Source organism: Prionailurus viverrinus, chromosome B3 (assembly GCF_022837055.1).
Source record: "Prionailurus viverrinus isolate Anna chromosome B3, UM_Priviv_1.0, whole genome shotgun sequence".
Taxonomy (NCBI): Eukaryota; Metazoa; Chordata; class Mammalia; order Carnivora; family Felidae; genus Prionailurus; species Prionailurus viverrinus.
This window is the reverse complement of record NC_062566.1, coordinates 106,845,401-106,861,378: the sequence shown is the minus strand read 5'-3', so window position 1 is coordinate 106,861,378 and position 15,978 is coordinate 106,845,401. Positions and strand designations below refer to the sequence as shown.

The 15,978-nt window shown below is 43.7% G+C and overlaps 1 protein-coding gene across 6 annotated transcripts in view; it reads left to right on the top strand.

Moving 5' to 3' along the window:
• The first annotated feature begins 4,287 nt into the window (after nt 1–4,287).
• SPTB (spectrin beta, erythrocytic) overlaps nt 4,288–15,978 on the top strand; it is a 128,354-nt gene continuing 116,663 nt past the window's right edge. For 5 of the 6 annotated variants that reach the window (XR_007152765.1, XR_007152766.1, XM_047861359.1 and 2 more), the window contains exon 1: nt 4,288–4,430. The gene's annotated coding sequence lies outside the window, so the exon portion shown is untranslated. The remainder of the gene's footprint in view (nt 4,431–15,978) is intronic. The other variant, XM_047861360.1, reaches the window with a different exon arrangement.

Genomic DNA, 15,978 nt, shown 5'->3' with positions numbered 1-15,978 from the left:
TCTTTGGGAGTTGTGGAGGGCCTGGTTCCCCTAGATGTTTCCAGAAATGGAATGGAAATTTTAGCTTAGTGTCATGAAATACATCTCTTGGTGAAAGGATAAAGAAGGGAACTAATTTTTTTTCAGCTCTAGGCACTATTTTGAAGTTTACATTACCACAAACTCCCGATTCCTCTGTTGCTAGCAGGATTTGAATGAGTGGAACATCAGGTAGGTTCAGGTTTATTTGGTTTGGCAATTCCTTTTGTAAGTAACTTTCTGATGTTTATGTTCATTTTTAAGTCAAAGTAGTTTTAAGTTTCAAACAAATAACTTTGTTCTGTGATTCGGTAAAAGTAGCTTTAAGATGAATTCAAGACAGAGAAAGTCTAGTTTGTTACAGTTTGGGGTTTTTAATTTTATTCCAGTTATTAGATTCTATAAGTAAAATCATAAACTTTAAACTGTACATAAAACTGTAAACTATATTTTAAAATCTTCATCCTCCTCTAAATTTAGGATTTTATAATATGAAAATTCATATTTTCTTCAATTCTGAGAAATTTCATTCTACTTGGTCATTATAATTATCTCCTTTACTCTCTCTTCTCTTTCCTTTAATAACTTCTACTAGGCGGATATTGGACTTTAAGGATCTTGCCTCCATGGCTTTCAACCATTCTTTCAAACTTTCCGTCTCCTTGTTTTTGGCTCTGTGTTTGGGGAGAATTTCTGTAGAAATTCCTACTAATTCCAACTAGTTTAATAGAATTCCTACTAATCTTTCAGCTTGGTCACTTTTGCTCATCACCTAATGATTTTTCAATTTGAGAAACTACTTTTAAATTTGTTGCTTATTTGTCATGGATGCAATATTCTTTCAAATCTTGCTGAGTAACATTTAAATTCATTTAAAATTTATCTCTATGTCCTTTATTAGCTTAGTTTCCTCTGATATTACTTCTGTTAGTTGAGTCTAGTACCTCTCTCTCATGGTATTGGTTCCTCTATCCTGACAAAATCTTTGGTGATTTTGGTTGTCTGATGATCTTTTATCTGAGAATTCATTTGCCTGCCCATTCTGTTTACCACAGTCTCTCTTTAGGAGCTGTGAAGGAAAGGTACAACATGCTGTCAGGAGAGAGTGAGGGTTTCCTGTCCTTTCTGGGGGTCAGTAGATACCTGGGCTATGTCCCTCTGGTTCCAGGATCTCAGCTCACTTATTTGTCCCACAAACATCTGATATTTAATGCCAGCAGGGAGAGGAGGCTCTTCAATGAATTATTCTGTCCTAGGGGCCCCTCCTTTTCTTGTATCCTTTGACTCTTGCTTGGAACTTCTCTAAGCTATTCCTTATCCTGAACCTGTTTTGACTTTTTCTCATTTTATTTCCCCTTAGATCAGATCCTGTCAGGATTTCCTAAAAACACTTGGAAAATTGATCAGCCTTTGTCTTATTTCCCTGTGCTGTTACATTCTTATTCTAAGTGGTAGCTTTTTATGAGATTTGGGATGAAAGAAAAGGTAAATGCATGTGCTTAATCCATCTTGATCTAATCTCTACCTATTATTTTATTATCTCTACTAATTATCAAATAATAATAAGCTCAAGGTGAAAAATTCGGAGAATATAAAGATAGAAAGCAGAAGTTCCCTCTGTGTCAGATGCCTCTAATGTCCAAATTTACATCCTTTTGGCCTCACCTATTGATATTAGCTGGAGCTGGGTAGGCCATTCTGAGTGCTTCCTCTCACTTTCTCGTTTACTGGCTGACTTTCCTTCTGGCTCAAGACCTTCAAATGCACACCTTCCCTTCTGGCCCAATTACTTGCAGATTGCTTATTGTGAGCTTGCTGGGCAGTTTGGAATTGGGAAGTGTCAACATGGATGGGGGTAAAAGGGATGCAGCCCCTTGACCAAAGAGAATGAGGGCCGATCTCCCATCCTTTAGATAGACAATTCCAGCAGGCATTACATACTCTTCTCAGAAAATCCCTGCAGAATTAATCCCTGTTGCCCACAACAATGACCTTGATTATGAACCCTTATATTCAGCTTTTCCTTCTTCTCCCCAGTTTCTCATTCCCACTCCCCAGGATTTGCTATTTTTTTCCCCTTCTTTGACAATGCCCTTTCTCTCTGTACTTCTAAACTTCCTCTCTCCCTCAGTTCTGATTTATCATTTCACTATAACTCTATTAGCTGTAAAGCATTTGGGGATGCTGTCAGAATAACAGGCTCTGTAGCAAATGAGGTTGTATTGAATTATTTAGCTTTCAGCTAAAGTGGAGATAACTAAAGCAGCTGAGCTGGTTTGTAAAATCCTAGGGTAACCTGTCCACCGATTTGGTACTTTTATCATATTAATTTTTCTTATGGCTGAAAATTATAAATTCTAAGGCTACAAAGAAATATGTGTTCAACTTTTCATTTCAGTGCCACAGACCTATAGCTAAGGAATTATCTGTTTCATGTAGTATACTATTATGTGGCTGCAATCCTCGGGAATCATGAATTTATTTAATAAGTTTATTCACACAAGGCTTCTAAAAAACATAAATAATTTCTCACCATTTTTTCTTTCAAAAATAGATGAAGGATTTCTACTTGAGATATAGCATATTCTCAGCTTTTGAAGTTGGCCTGTTTTTCTTGAGTTTCCCTTGCCAGAATTTGGTTCTTAAATAATTTTTTAAATGAAAAAGATCTGTTTCTAACTCAGTAATAAACAAACGGATGCTTAAATGTTATCAGAAGTGGGGGCATCACTACTAATTTAATGGATGACCATGAATATTCTATCATCTTTCCTATATTACTAGTGTCTCTGGAGAAACTGAGGTTAACAAGGGCCCAGCGGGGGGTGGGGGGGTGGGGTGGGGGGATTCTGTGGCTTTGTAATATCAGTGGTGTTTGCCCCACTTAGCATCTCAGTATCTAAATGCCCATTCTGAAGTGTGGCTACAGCAGGAAGTGAAATATCTTTGCATCTGTTCAACATATAAACTAAGCCTGCACATCTGGCAATTAAACACCCTTTTCCTGGCGAATCCTGGAAAACAGCATAATTATACTCTCAAGCAAATAACTCAGGAGTAAGACTGTTCCGTTGTTACGAAAAGCAGGCAGTATCAAAGTTACAACTCTTTTCTACATGTTCGTGTTTTTAATCTCCACTGCCATCCATAATACTTGGGAGTACCTGGGCTGCTACGAGTTACCCGAGTGAGAAACTGGTCTGGAAACAGCAGATGGAGAAAAGAGGTGAAAGCTACAGTTAGCTGTACACTAAGTGTTATTGAACAATAACCCCTTGTATCTTAAGAAAGTCAGGAAAACGGACAGCCTTACAAGCTGCCCATTTTCTCCTGTGAATCTCTCTCGAGGTGACTCGGAGGTGCCTTGTCTTTCCTCTTTGGCACCATTGGTTCTCGTGTTTTCTCTGGCCTACTGCATCCCACCCCATCCAGGCTTGCAGTGAGGAAGACCCTGCTCGCCTGGAAAGAGGGACCGGACAGGAAGTGCTGGTGGGCTAGCGTGGCAGTTTGCCTGTTGATTTCAGTCCTTGCAATGTGGGATGGTCGGCTGCGCCCCGCCAGCATTGCCGGGTCTGCCCCGACCACACCAGGTTTGCAGACAGAAACAGACAGTAAGCCTGCGGGCTGGGGGCGGGGACCTCCGGACCAGTGCCCATCCCTACCTTCCCAGAGTCTGTTCGTACAGCCTGCCAAGTGCTCCCCGGAGCGTGCTTTCTAACACCAGCCCCGGGGAACAATCTCTCCCAAACCCGCTGCAGCGGGGGCGCATGGTCGGGGCTCCCGCCTCGCCCACCCTACGGTTTAAGCGTGTGTTTTAATATATTTTAAAAACCTGACACTACACAGTGGGGACGCAGGGCGGGAAAGGCTGGAGGGCTCATTTTCGTGGCCAGGCTTGCTGCTCCGGGCTCACGAATTAGGCCCGAGCTGCAGAGTCAAACCTTTTTCCCGCCGCAGGGAGCTCGGGGTAGCGGGCGGTTAGGGGAGGTGAACGACGATGGGGGCGCTGCGGGCGGCTGGAGCTTCTGGCGTCCCGGGCCCAGGCGGCCAGCCAGGAGGCGGAGGCCGGCCGCGAGAGCCGGGCGGAGGCCTGGCAGGTGCCCCTGGGCGCGGAGGCTGATTGGCAGGTGCGGGAGTGGGTGGGGAAGGCGGGGGCTGGGCCTGGCGCTGCGGGAGGCTGCGGCCCCGCCTCCCCGCCCCCGCCGCGGGACTATCTGGTCCCGGCAGCAGCGATGTCCCCCGGCAGGAATGTCCCTCCTCAGATAATGTTATTTATATCTCTGGGCGGGTCCGCGGCTCGGCAGCACCAGGCGCCCGGCGGCTGCTGTGCTAGGAGCCCCGTGCTGCCCTCTTCCCCCTGCGCCGCCGCCGCCCCTGGGCTCGGGGTGGCCGCTGCTACAGCCCCAGCGCAGGTGAGTCCCGGGAGGGCCCAGCGGCCGGCGGGGGCTGGGTGCGGGTGCGGATGCGCGAGGCTGGGGCGCGCGGCGCGAGCGCAGAGGAGGCGCTGGGCCCAGGGGGCGCGTGACGCGCGGGGCCCAGGGGACCGGGTAGGGGCTCAGCCCCAGGTGCGGGGCGTAGGGCCCGGGAGGCCCTGGCGGCTGCGGCAGCGAACACCCTGGGGCGCGGGAATCCGCGTGGGCTTCGGAGGCACTTGCCGAGCGGGGCGCTTTGCTTTGGAGAGCTGGATCCTGGAGCGTCGCCCTGGGGCTCTGGGAGGGCGGAGGTTGTTGGGGGGGGGGGGGCGGTGCGTGTTTAAGTCTCCGGCCGCATCCTCCCGGACCCCGGCGTGGGGGCAAAAGGTATTCGGTCTCGAGCTTGTCGGACCTTCGCGGTGCCCTCCGCCTCCTGCTGCGGGGCTTCTCAGCCCGGGGCCGCTCAGATTCTCTTCTAGGGAACTTGTCCGCGCGCTCCCCAGGCAGCCCAGTGCCCAGGCAGGGAGGACAGGGAGGGTCAGCGGAGGCGGGGGTGGGGGTGGGGGGTCAGACCGCCGGCCGCAGGGAACGACGCGGAGTGGCTGGGTGCAGACCCAAGGAGGAAAGAGCAGAATGCCCGAGGCATACTCCAAGGACCTCCTGACCTCCTCTCCCAAAGAGTTCTCCAAGCTGCTGCTGTCCACTATACTCTCACCCGCCTCACCAGTTCCTCTTTCTCCAACAACTTGGCCCTGAGAAATATAGCAGAAAGTGGGAGAAATAACAGGAGCTTTAAAACCATCCCCAACTCCCACTAACTCTTCCAGACTTCCGAGGGTGGGGAAGTTGCTGTGGGCTTGAGTACCGTTTCCGTGACAACAAGCTCCAGGTAGGGCCTTGATTTACAGCCTATTAATATCCAAACCACTGTTTTCACTGAGCAATTAGAGGCGTCAGGAGTTGATAATAACGCGCTAAACTGGCTGAAGGGAAATGAAAATCCACTTAAAAAAATTTTTTTTAGGTGCATCAGATGGGGGGGGGGTGTGTGTGTGGAGAGATAGTGACCGTATTTGTGTAACCATAACTCCTGTCTGTGGAAAGCCTAGGCTGTTACCTCCAGATAGGAGATAGCAATCCAAAACTCATAGCCTTGAGTTGTTCTGATCTATACTTCAGTTTCTAGGGAAAATGATTCAGGTGGCTCCTGAATGAGAGGAGTCTGCAAATCAGAAGTTTTAGGGACCTCTATATTGTCCACTAACCTATCTTCAGGTTCACAGATGGTTCTGAATTTGATTCTAGAATTCGCTCTTTGACCACCCTGTGATCTAGGGCAGATTATTTCCTATTTCAGGCCAGAGTCAGACTTTTACTCTTTTTCTAGGAGCCCTGGATTCCAGAATGTCTTTAAAGACTCTTTTTTGTAAGCACAAAATGTTTAAGTGTAGGACATGCCCAGCACCCAACACAGTAGGCTTGTACTTGCCCGGAGGTTTGGGGCTAATTAGGAGAAGGAATGTTAGGCTCACGCTGGAGAGCCTACCAGCTTTGAAACTAATGGACTCCTCAGAGGTGGATCATTTATACAGAACTTTATCAAATTCTAGAGTAAAACAGCTGAAAAACATAAACCCTACATTATGAAAAATGGTCTTTATACCCCTTAGCTGTTGCTCTTAGCTTTATCTGTGGCCCAGTCACAAAGATTGGGGATGAGCCAGACCTGTTAATCCTAAATTCTCGGAAGGCTCAGAGTCCACTGGTGGAATTGAAAGCACCTGAAATCTCCCAGGCATCCAGGACGGGTCTTGTAGCACAGGCATATCAAGTTTTCCTGACTGGCTTGCCCAGCTGAGAGCTGGGATACCAGGATACCACTTTTGCTCTGGTTGTGGCTTCTTCCAAATGTTCTGAGGGTGTCCTCTAGCTGAACACCTACTGATGATTAGCTTTGGGGTACATAAAGATATGACAGTAGTAGGTGCACTCCCATGAGGGATCATATTTGACAAGCCAAAAATGACTATTTTAGTCATGAAAGTTTTGAACTCAAGTCAAAATCTGACGGTTCTGCCACAATTCTGAAAACAAACTGGGTAAACGAGAGTAATAATAGCTTTCATTTTTTTCCATCTTTTCTACACTGGTGCCTGTCTGGTAGTGGACACTCAGTTCATCTTTGTTGAATGAAGAAGAGAATGAACAAATGAATGCTCAGAGGTGTTTCTTTGTTTTGTTTTTTATCCTATTGTCACAGTAACTCTGTGAGGTAGTTTATATCATCAGCATTTTACAAGTCATGAAACAGGCTTGGGATTAAATAATTTGTCTCATATCACACAGCTGATGAGAGGTGAGGCCAGGATTCAAACACTGTTGTTCGGTACCTACTCTCTTTTTTTTTTTTTTTAATTTTTTTTTTTCCAACGTTTATTTATTTTTGGGACAGAGAGAGACAGAGCATGAACGGGGGAAGGGCAGAGAGAGAGGGAGACACAGAATCGGAAACAGGCTCCAGGCTCTGAGCCATCAGCCCAGAGCCTGACGCGGGGCTCGAACTCACAGACCGCGAGATCGTGACCTGGCTGAAGTCGGATGCTTAACCGACTGCGCCACCCAGGCGCCCCGGTACCTACTCTCTTTTTAAGGTTAGGCATTCAGCAGGGGATGTAGAAGTACAGGTTGGAAAGATTCGATTATAGGATGGCCTGTTAGCCTCACAGTCTTTCACTCTCAAAACTTCGGGTTATAATTCTGCATCTATCGGTGAAATAATGTTGCCTGAAGACGGTATTGAGTACTTATTTGCTCAGAGGTGTTTAGCCTGGCCCATTATGTTCAGGTCATTGTTTCAAGGACGGAATTGAAATTTTGGCAGTAGTCAAAGCATGGATTTTTTTTGAAAACAGATTTTCCTTTCAGTTGAGGAAGTGGCCAGGAGGGCTTGATGATGCATGGGGACAGTGTGATAGAACAGAGGATGACTATAAAAAATTCACGAGGCAAACACTATTGGAGTGGGAAGGGACCTTAGAGGTCACTGAGTCCAGCCTTCTGTTTATGTGGCTGCTTGCCTGAAGGGGAGACCTAACTGCAGTTTACCTGGTCATCTCTGTAGGGCTATGATGTGCCTTCCATGTTTCTTACTCTTGCTTGCCCATTTCCTTCCTCCCTCTCTCCCAAGACCAGTATTAGGTTTATTTCCTGAAGTTCTGCCTAACCAAACCACTGAAGTATTCTTTCCTTTGAGGGAGACTGTGAGAGCATCCATTTTAATATCCAATTACTTTCATCTTAATAAAATCTTAAAAAAAAAAAGTACTGGAGGTAAGCAGGTGAGAAGACATTAGTGAACATTAAACTCTAAACTGTTCCATAATCTCCCCATTGCTTGTTAGGTATACAGATGTATGCATTTTCACATGATAGGTGTGTACATTACTATCTTGAGCGAGTGCAAATCTTAAATATATAACATTTCTGGGTCAGTGGGGAAAGAAAGGACTTTGGGGGAATTATTGGGAGTGTCAGATACCTGTTTTAATCTAAACCAAATCACCAAGTTGCTCTTGAACTGAGTTATTTCAGATTGTAAAATCAAATGCAAAATTATACTCTCTATCCAAGACCTTAAAATGTAGGAAATCTGACCAACAGGAGGTTTAAAGTGATATAAAGCACATTTCTTCATTATCCATAATTTTTTCTTACAACCTCAGACCTGCAGATTAACATTTATCAATTGATTTTGGAGGATCAAGAATGAAAATAATTGTGTTGTGTGGGCTGATGAGAAATTTCATTTTATAATGAGGACAGGCAAGGAAGTTCATGGATATTGGGTTCTGAAACCATATGGATATCACTAGTCAGAAATTGCTGTGGAAAGAAGTATTTCATCTTAGAAGTAGTTTGTATTGACTCAGTTGATTATATAGATAGCTCTTTGGTTACTCCTCTACCCTAGGTAAGAAATCTGGGGGGGGGGGGGGGTGGTGGAGAAGAAATGCAGTGGTCTGTGTGCCCAAATCATCACGTAGCATTTGCTGGATTATCACAAAGATGCTTCTTTTTTCTGCCAACCCCAAGGGGTGAAGGTCACCTGGTTTTGGAGATGGAGATGGTGATCAAGGGTGTAGGAGGCAGTCAGAATTCACTGTCAGATCTGGCTCCAGTCACTGAATTGTCAACTCCCCTTGGTAAATATTTAGAAAATGTCATAGCATGTTTCCCTTTGTTGCTGTGCTTATTTCTTAATTCACAGCCAAGCAATCCAAGTTCTGCCATTTTCAGCCAGCCTTAGCTGAACATCAAACCACCAGGGGATCCCCAGCCTTACAGCTAACACAATTTTAGAGGAGGTCATAGACAGAAAATGCTTCCTCAGTGGAGATTGCTGGCTAGCTTATGACATTCCCAGACCACCTTTCGTTGTTCTGTTTCCTTCTCCTGGTGGCAGGAAGCATTACGAAGCTGTCGTCTTCCTACCGCAGTGAGGCCTTCTCAGGCTTTGCTGTGCTTAATTTCTATACTGTACCTGTGCAGATCTGGACAAGGGTATAATTACAAGGGCAATTAAAACCCATAGATCATGTTCGCAATGGGGGCAAAAGTGGGGCTTCCTTTCTTCCTTTCATTTGAATGCTATAAATTTAGCAAATGAAAAGGTACAGGGTTAGAAAAAAATAGACTTTGCATTGAAAGGGGCTCAGATCATCCAGGATAGTTATGAAAAGAATAACAGGGCACCTTGGCAGCTGAAGAACAATAATTGCTTTGAATTATAGTCAATTCAGGAGTTTCCACCATCATGAAAAGGAACAGAAAGTTGTATAATTCTGAAACTGAATAAGTTGAAAATCATTTCCATTTGTATTAGGGTGTGTCTCATTTGAGAATTCATAGCACTTCCAATAAAACGAAGCATACTTTAGAGATACAACTTACGAGGCCTGGAGAGAGACCCCTAGCTTCATTCTGTCCCTCTGCTTAGTTCCTGCCTGTTTCTGGAAGCCCCCTAGGAGTGGTCAGCAAGGTGCATCTCCCAGCATATTTCCTCAGGAGTAGAAAAGTAAAAGAAGCCCTTTCCTAATACTGCCTCCAAGCCATAAGTCAGAGAAAGAGCTGGAAAGGCCTGAGAGAGCCATTTGAGAAATATTCAGAGACAGCAAGCATTGTGTACCTACTGTGTGCATTACACCGTTCTATGCTGAGGACATGAAAAGGCATCAGATGGAGACCTGCTGGTCTGGTGGGGAAATATGCTTGCAAACAAGTAATGATTCAACAGGGCACCTGAGAGAAAGCCCATGGGAGAAAGAGTCTAATTCGTTATTATTATTACTATTATTATTATATAGTATTTTGACAGAGAGAGAGAGCAAGTGAGCAGGAGAGGGGCAGAGGGATAGGGAGGATCTGACGCAGGCTCCACATTGTCAGCACAGAGCCTGACACAGGGCTCGAACCCACGAACTGTGAGATCATGACCTGAGCCAATACCAACAGTCAGAGGCTTAACCGACTAAGCCACCCAGGCACCCCAGAAAGGGTCTAATTCAGGTGGGAGAGTGCCTAGGATTTCTCTAAGGAAAGAAGAAGGAATGAGTAGGGGTGGGGGCTTAGGCACCTCACCCACATAGATGTGCAATAATGCATGAGTAAGTTAGGGGATGGGGAGTAGTCCCCTGTGGCTGGAATGTAGGGCACAGCCCAGGAAGTGGCCAAAATATGACTGGAAAGATGGTTTGGGTTCAGTTTGTGGAGAGGCTTGAACCGTCAGAGGTTCAAGTTGAAATCGATAAAGGCTTTTGAGCAGGGGAGGGACCAGATCAGATGCTTGTTTAAACAAAGCTCACTAGTGGTGGGAAAGGGATTGTGAACTGGAGATTAGCTAGCACAAGTTGATGGTCACATAGATGATGTATAATCCACTCAGCTTCCAGGATGCCTTTGTATATGCATCATCTTATTTTATTTTACAATGACCATGTGAAGAAGCAGGGAAGACCTCATCGTTCATGCTTTACAATAGAGAAAATGGGGGTGCCTGGGTAGCTCAGTTGGTTAAGTGTCCGACTTCAGCGCATTTCATGATCTCACGGTTTAAGTTCGAGCCCCTTGTTGGGTTCTGCACTGACAGCCTTGAGCCTGCTTCAGTTTCTCTCTCTCAAAAATAAATAAACATTAAAATAAATATATAGATATAAATTATAATAGAGAAAACAGGATTAGAAACAAATAATGATTTGCCCAAACACCTTGTTTATGTAGTTCATGAGGGAACCTGACTTTGATCCGATTTCCTAGTACCAAGGCTGGGGCTTTGTCCAGATCTTCTCTTCAGTGGAATAATTGAATACTCTGGGCCTTCTGGTTGAGACAGTGATTGCTTACTTTCTTCAGAACCTTCCATCTAAGTTTGTTGGAGAGAGGGAGGAGGAAACTTGTTACAGTATTTTCTCTTTAAGTACAAAACCTCAAGAGAAACCCTCTAGCCTGTACACAGGTGCTGTCCTAAATTATGAATTAATCTTGAGCATGTATGTGGATTCCCAACGTGCTGTAGGTAAATGATAGCTTTAAATACTATCAGTTGAAGTTCTGTATTTTTCACTTCTTTACTCCAAATTTGCTGGGCATTAACTATGCTTATGCCTCATTTTGGAGTGATCTTAGTGTTTTGGTGTTTTGATCTTAGTGATCTTGGTGTTTTGATTTGTACTTTAAACTTCAATAAATATTTATAGAGCTTTCTTTTATTTGCCAGACATATTCTAGGTTTAGGGGATATAGCAGTGAAAACGGCAAAACAGACCCCAAATTTGATGTCATGGAGCATACGTAGCAGTTGGGTGAGATGGGAACTAAACAGCAACAACAGATGAGTATATATTATAATTTGCTATAAAGGAAAAGCAGCGTGAAGAGAAAGAGAGGTAGTTCTATTTGAGGTAGGATGGTAGGGAAAGCCTTCTCTGATGAAGTTTAATTTGTGTGGAGAGCCAAACCAAGCGAGGGAGGGGAATGGGGGTGTTTGGGGGAAGAGATTGAGATTGAGGGCAAAGGCCCTACGGTGGGGTCACTGCTATATACAAGGAGAGGGCAGAAAGCCAGTGTGACTGGAGAGGAGGGACAAGAGTGAGTGCAGGATGTACCGTTGGAGAGGAAATGGGGTCTGGATCATGCCGGCTTTGCAGCCGTCCTAGGACTTTGTGTTTTAGCCATGCGATAGGAAGCTACCAGAAGTTGCAGGCAGAGGAGTGGTTTGTTCAGCTTTGTCTATGAGGAAGATCTTTCTGGCTGTCCTGTGGAAGACCGACTGTAGGGGACAGGAGGGGAAACAGGGAGTAAAATGAAAGCTACTGTAGTGGTCCACGTTAGAGATGACGGCCCAGCATGACAGTGGTGGGGTGGCGAAATGCAGCTGGCTTCTGGATGGAATTGAAGGTAGAGCTCATGGGATTTGGAGATAGAGGATGAGAGAAAAAGAATAAGTCAAGGATGACTCAGTTGCTTTTGGCCTGAGCAACTTTAAGAATGAAAAAGCCATTTACTGAGATGGGATATATCCTGTCAAATGTCGTGTGGACTCTTACTTTTTATTTTTGTTGTAATTGAGTTGATTTGGAATGGACTCAGGTAGTCTACGGCCATACCACCCTGAACACGCCCGATCTCGTCTGGAATGGACTCAGGCAGACTTTTCCTTTAAGTACACCCAAAAGAAGGTGTTTTATGGTGGGTGACTCATGACATCTGCTTATTTTGAATTAGAGCCTTAGATGTACAGTTAGTTCTGTGTACTTTATGCTGTTACTTTCAGGTCACTGTCACAACATCTTCACTATGTGATAGAGATTAAGATACAATGCAAACAAGATGGAAATATATTTCACTTTATAATTAGAAATGTTTTAAATGTGTTGTTTAGAGCCTCAACATCTTTTAACACTTTCTGGTTGTCATATTTTAAAAAACTTTTAAATGAATTCATGCCAATGATTAAGAAGTGTATCCACATTGCACAAGGGTATACGATGAAAAGTAAAAGACTCCCTTCCCTTACCTCCAGTCCTACTTCTAAAAAGTTACCAATGTCAACAGTTTCCTGTGTATCCTTTGAGAAAAATTAATTGCATATATAAGCATATATATAAATATACCTAGTAACTTAGTAGTCCTTAGGCCTGGAGTCCAGCTTGCTTACTTGCTTGCTTTTTTTTTTTTTTTTTAAGAGAGACAGCACACGCGTGCTCACATATGCCTGTATGAGTGGGGGAGGGGCAGAAGGAAAGGGATAGAGATTGAAAATCTTAAGCAGGTTTAAGTGCCCAGCATGGAGCCCAAGACAGGGCTCTATCTCACAACTGTGAGATCATGACCTGAGACAAAATCAAGAGTTGGATGCTTAACTGACTGAGCCACCTAGGCGCCCTCAGCTTTCTGTCAACTAGGGGTCTTCCTCTTCTAAGCCATCCTGCACTGACAAGCTGTGTTTGTCCTCTAATATCCCTTCTTAGAAACCTCTAGCAGTTCCCCTCTAGGTAGAGGTGGAAATCCAAATTTATACAGTTGACTTTTAAGAACCATAACCTGGCTCCAATCTCTTTTTCTACTTTTATCTCTTACCAATTCCCATCACAAACACTTTCTTTGAACCAGGTTTGTCTGCTTCGACTCATTCAGACCGGAACATTTCTCCCAGATTTGGAGTGGTTTCCATCAGTCTTTCTGGAACACGCCAGCCAGCCCCTAGTAATCTCTCCCTTCTACAAATTTGCTAGAGTTATATGTGCTACTTAATTGAACATGTTCATAGACTTCATTTATCATTATTATTATTATTATTAAACTTATGTCTATTATTTGCTTTGCTAGGCAGCTCTTTGAAGGCAAGAACTGATTTATGAATTACAGTTGTAGGTCTTACATAAAGCCCTGCATAATGCTTTTTCACATAGACGTTCAATTAGTAATTTTTGGAATGTGTGCTTTGACAGTCATCCCCTATTGGGGTGGTTCTGGTGCAGAGGGATTATATTAATTAAAAATTCTCCGATAATGGCTGCAACAAAGGCACCTTCTCAATGAGTTACATAGGTGTCCGTTCCCAAGGAATGGTAAATGGACTCTACTCCTTTGGATATCGAACTTCTAAGAGGCATGGTCTCATGCTGTCATCCCCTCTTCAGATGGCCTTGTATCTAAATGTTAGAAACAAGGTATTTTCATTTGCTCCTAAATGACGAAATACAGTTACTTAGTGGGCATGGCTACCATGTGATTAAAAAAAATGTATTATATTTATGACAAAATTTACCACTTAAACTCTTTTTAAGTGTTTGGTTCAGCGGCATGAGTACATATACGTTGTACACATTGTTGTGTATCTCCAGAACTTTTTTCATCTTCTAAAACTCAAACTCTGTCCCCATTAAATACTAACTCCCCTCAACCCCCAGCACCTGGCAACCACCGTAGAGACTTTCTGTCTCTATGAATTTGACCAGTCTAGGTACCTCCTATAAATGGAACCCTACAGTATTTGCCCTTTTGTGTCTGGCTTATTTCAGTTGACACAATGTTTTCAAGATTCATCCAGGTTGTAGCATGTGTCAGAATTTCCATTTTAAGACTGAATAATATTCCACTGTATGTATTTCTCACATTTTGTCCATTCATCCATCTCTGGACACTTAGGTCACTTCCATCCCTTGACTATTATGAATAATGTTGCTATGAACATGGATATACAAGTATCTCTTTGATACCCTGCTTTCACTTCTTTGGGGTATATACTTAGGAATCCATACTCCAGTTTATTGTTGGATCATTTGGTAATTCTATTTTTAATTTATTTCAGGATCCAAACCAAGCAATTTTAATATTTCTCCCTGGTCTCCAAAGGGAAGGACAAAATTTATTAACATCCTCACCTTTGGAACCAAACTGAACTTGAGAATTGTTTATTTGAAAACACTGTCTTTGGGGGATAGTTTGTTATCAAAACTCTTCCATTTGTCTGTATATTAGTGTGCCTGTTTTTAAATCCTAGGCTTTTAGAGGGCAGGCAGGAGATGTTTAATTTGCTTTGTAAAACATGTAACCCAAACTTAGGTGGGGAAGGGTGTAAATAGTATGTGATGATGTCTTTCAACCAAAATATCTCCTTGAGCTGGATGACAAGAGCCTGGGTTGTTTCCAGCTCCCTTTCTCTTGCTGTTTGCCCTTGGGCAAAGAGCTTCTTCTTTCTCTTTTTTTTTTTTTAAGGGATTTTTTTGGTGCTTGTGATGGCACCTTAATATATATTATTATCCTTAAAAATGTTATCTACAGACTTCCTTGTAATGCCTAAGTGTGCCTTCTCTTCATAGCCTTGCCTGACAGTCCCTCTCCCTCCCAGGTCCTGGCATAGCACAGGAATGCTTCCTCCCATGTGTTTTTGTAGGACCGTTCTCCTTCCCTTGTTATGGGATGGATCATCTTGTTTTGTAATGGTCAACTTGCCTCCCATATCATTAGACTATGCTTCTTGTGATGGAGAACTAGGTCGTCTCTGTGGTCGTCTCTGTGGTCGTCTCCTCCCCCCCTCGCTCTGTCCCTCCCTCCTCCCTCTTCCTCCCCCCCACCTCCCTCCTCCTCCTCCTCCTCCCTCCTCCCCCACCTCTTTTCCCCCTTCCTCCTTGGCACCATGCTTGGTACACAGAGGGGAGTTACTCAAAAATAGTTCTTGATTAGGGGCACCTGGGTGGCTCAGTCAGTTGAGTGTCTGGCTCTTGATCTTGGCTCAGGTTATGATCTCATGGTCATGGGATTGAGCCCTGTGTTGGGTTTTGCACTGACAGTGCAGAGCCTGCTTGGGATATTCTCTCCCTCCCTCTCTGCCCCTCCCCCACTTATGCATGTGTGCACTCTCTCTCTCAAGATAAATATACCTTAAAAGAAGTTATTGATTACAAATTAATGAATGTTTGAAATTATATATAATTGAGTTATATATACATATGTACTTGGAAATGAAGATTTTTATAATGATTATAATAAGTCAACATTTATAAGTGTCTCAGCATACTGTGATAGGCTGAGAACTTTATGTGTGTTTATCATTTCTCTTATTATCCTAATTTGACAGATGAAAAATATCTGGCTTAAAGAAGTTTATTTACCCAGAATTCTACACTGAGAAGATCAAAGCTGGACTTGAACCCTGAAGTATTTATTCTGGAGTGCTTGTTTAGAATCACTGTGCCCACCGTATTTGGGCAGAGGTCAATAGTCCATGGCTCTTAATTCTAAGAGTGTCTTTTCCCCCTTTATTTTGCATCTTTAATGGTCTGAAATTAGAGAGGTAACTAGTTGTATACCTTTATATGTTGCTTTATATTTGCAATGATTTAACCTAATAGGCTTGAATCCCCTTATTAGCTTTTAATAAATAATTAATGTTCTGAATCCTACTTCCAACATAGTTCTTTGACATCTGAAGATGAAGATACTAATTAGTACTCTACAGTATGCCCGCTGTCATAAGGCAGCTCTCCAT